Genomic DNA, 3,473 nt, shown 5'->3' on the forward strand with positions numbered 1-3,473 from the left:
GGACTGGAGAGATGGCTCAGTGGTTGAGAGCACTGGCTGCTCTTCCAGAGGACCTGAGTTCAATTCTCAGCAACCACATGGTGACTCACAACCATCTGTAATGATATCTGGTGTCCTGGTGTACAGGCAGAAAACTGTATACAGAGTAAATAAATAAATCTTAAAAAAAATTATTTTCGTATCTGCACATAACACATTCCCTTAGCTACACTACCCTCTCTCGGAAAAGCTGTCCTCACAACCAGTCATGTCTTTGTTTTGTTCTTGTTTGGGATTTGTTCTGTGGCGCTGGTTTAACCAGGATGTCAACAGGGCATGGTTGTCCACGGGCTCAGCTAAGTCATCAGTGGCTACGCCACCAAAGCCAATGATATCTTCTCTCCCCAGGAACCATCAGCTGTCAATACCTGTCTGTCAAGGGGCTGGCCCTGCTCTTTGGGCTTACCTCGCCTCAATCATGACACACTCCACTCAGTGCTGTTATTTATTCTTATTTACTTACTGGAAATAGCTCTCACTGCATAGCCCTGGCTGGCCTTGAACCCACAGAGATCCTTCAGCCTCTTGCCTCTGGGAGCACTGTCAGGTCCAAAAGACACTCCAGTTCCCCAAGCTCCAAGGGACAGACCAAATATCCAAAAATGAACTCAACCTGGACTCTTAAAAGATTTCTCTTGGTTTGATAAAAGCCAGTCTTACTCAGGAACTTGTGAAACTGGTTCCCTTTTAACCAAAAGGAGTCATGTCCCTTACCTGTGCTCATGCTGGCCTCCAGGCTGCCTTACCACAGTGCCTGTTACACACCTCAAAGTCCTGCTCCCTTCCTAGCCCTTCTCACCGCCTCTGTCCTAAACTCTCCAGCCCATGGGCTCTCTCCCTCCAACTGCTCCCATTCTCCTAACCTGCTGCTCTCACTGTGTTCTCCCTATGCCCCTGCCTCTCGCTGCCATCTCTGGTCTCTCTCTCCTGCTGGTCTCCCCGTTCTCAAGACACCCCATCCCTGTTCAGTCTGCATCTTTCTTTGTTCTGACTCTTCCAGATACCCCTGGCTGTTCCTTCTCACAATAAAATCCTTCCCCTTAGCTAGGCATGCGAGAGGCAGAAGTAGGCAGATCTCTGAGTTCCAGAACAGCCAGGACTATACAGAGAAACCCTGTCTCGAAAAACAAACACAGACAAAGAACAAAAAAAAGCCTTTCCCGGGGCTGGAGAGATGGCTCAGAAGTTAAGAGCACTGGCTGTTCTTCCAGAGGTCCTGAGTTCAATTCCCAGCAACCATATGGTGGCTCACAACCATCTGTAGTGAGATCTGGAACCCTCTTCTGACCTACAGGCATACACACAGACAGAACACATACATAACAAATAAAGGTTTAAAAAAAAAGCCTTCCCCCTTCACTATCCTGTGGATTGGTCAGTTTACAGTGGGGCTTCAAGGTCTTCACTACCACTTTCTCCACCCTTCCACGTGTGCTGGTTTGCTTCCTGATGCTGTGATAAACATTCTGACCAAAAGCAACCAGTGAGAAAATGGGTTTATTTGGCTTATAGGTTACAGATCATTATTGAGGGAGCTCAAGGCAGAAGTTGAAAGCAAAAACCAAGGAAGACCATTGCCTTATTCCCAGGGGGCTCACATTCAGCTCCCCTCCCCTTTTTTCCTTTTTTTTTTTTTTTTCAGGACAGGGTTTCTCTGTGTAGCCCTGGCTGTCCTGGAACTCCCTCTGTAGACCAGGTTGACCTCAAACTCACAGAGATCCGCCTGCCTCTGCCTCTTGAGTGCTGGGATTAAAGATTTGTGCCACCACCCCCTAGCTCAGCTCCCTTTCTCACACAACAGCCCTACCTCTCAGGGATGATACCTCCCACACAGAGCTGGCCCTCTGACTTCAATTAACAACCAGGAAAATGCCTAAGGCTAAAGAGAGCTGACTCTAGTTGATAGCACTGGCTGCTCTATCAGAGAACCAGGGGTTTGATTCCCACCAGTTTCGTGGCTAACAACCATGGAGGCTCACAACTGTCTGTAACTCCAGTTTCAGAAGATCCAACACCAACCTTTTGGTCCCAAGGGCACCTGGTATGCATATAGTATACTCACAAGCCTACAAGCATGCAAGGGCAGAATATCCACACACACGTAAAGATATTCATAAATAAATCTATGTAGAGATAGGGAGACCCTATCTAAAAAAATAAAAAAAGAAAGCAAATGCCCCCCTCCAGATATGCCCACAGTCCAATCTGATGGAAGTAATTCCTCAGTTAAGTCAAGTGGGCAACTAAAATTGACCATCACGCCGGGTGGTGGTGGTACAGGCCTTTAATCCCTGTACTCAGGAGTCAGAGGCAGGTGAATCTCTATGAGTTTGAGGCCAGCCTGGTCTGTAGAGTTCCAGGACAGGTTCCAAAGTTACAGAGAAACCTTGTCTTGAAAAAACAAACAAAAGATTAGCCATCATAAGATCTCATGTAGCCCTGGACGGCCTGGAACTCTGCACCAAAGTAGGTTGACTTCAGACTTGCGATGATCATCTTGCTTCTGTCTCCTGTGTGCTGGGATTGCAAGTCTATGCCACCATACCTGGACTTTAGAGGAGATTCAAGGGCAGGACTGGCCAGTGAGGAAAACCAGAAAAGACTCAAGGTCTGTGCTACAGCCTGAAATGTATGAGCTGCGAGAGAAGAGTTAGAAGGGAAACTGAGGCCCAGAAAGTAGTGAAATGCTTTGCTTAGCATGCACAGGCTCTGGGTTTGACCAGTCCCCAGGATCATTAAGAACAAGGGGAGGGGGGTGGAGAGATGGCTTCGTGGTTAACACGGTTAAGAGCCCTGGTTGCAGCTGGGCGCATCCCTTTAATCCCAGCACTTGGGAGGCAGACACAGGCAGATCTCTGTGAGTTCGAGGCCAGCCTGGTTTACCAAGTGAGTTCTAGGACAAGCTCCAAAGCTACAGAGAAACCCTGTCTCGAGAAAAAAAAAAAAAAAAACACACACACACACAAACAGAAGGAACACAATAAAGCTTGTGTGCTCTTCGTCTTGTTAATCAACTCTTGTACAAAGAATGAAATTGGATTTTTCTCTAATATTTAAAATTTAATTCTAAGGAATGATTTTAAATGAAATGAAGTTTATACATTTTCTGGTAAAAATAAATAAATAAATAAAACAAGAAGAGTACTGATTGCTGTTCCAGAGGACCCAGGTTCAATTCCACATTATAGCTAGCAACTGTCTGTGACTCCAAGATTTTAGTCTCACACGAACATACATGCAGGCAAACACACCAATGCACAGAAAATAAAAAAATAAATAAATTACAAAAAAATAGTGAGCTAGTGGTGTTTGTACATGATTGTAGTTCTAGCTATTGAGGAGGCTGAGTTCAGATGATCACATGATCATACAAATTTGAGACTGGCCTGGGCAATACGTAGAGACCTTGCCTCAAATAAATAATTTAGGCTGGT

This window comes from Alexandromys fortis, unplaced genomic scaffold, assembly GCF_014885135.2.
Source record: "Alexandromys fortis isolate MF-2015 unplaced genomic scaffold, M_Fortis_MF-2015_v1.1 scaffold_152, whole genome shotgun sequence".
Taxonomy (NCBI): Eukaryota; Metazoa; Chordata; class Mammalia; order Rodentia; family Cricetidae; genus Alexandromys; species Alexandromys fortis.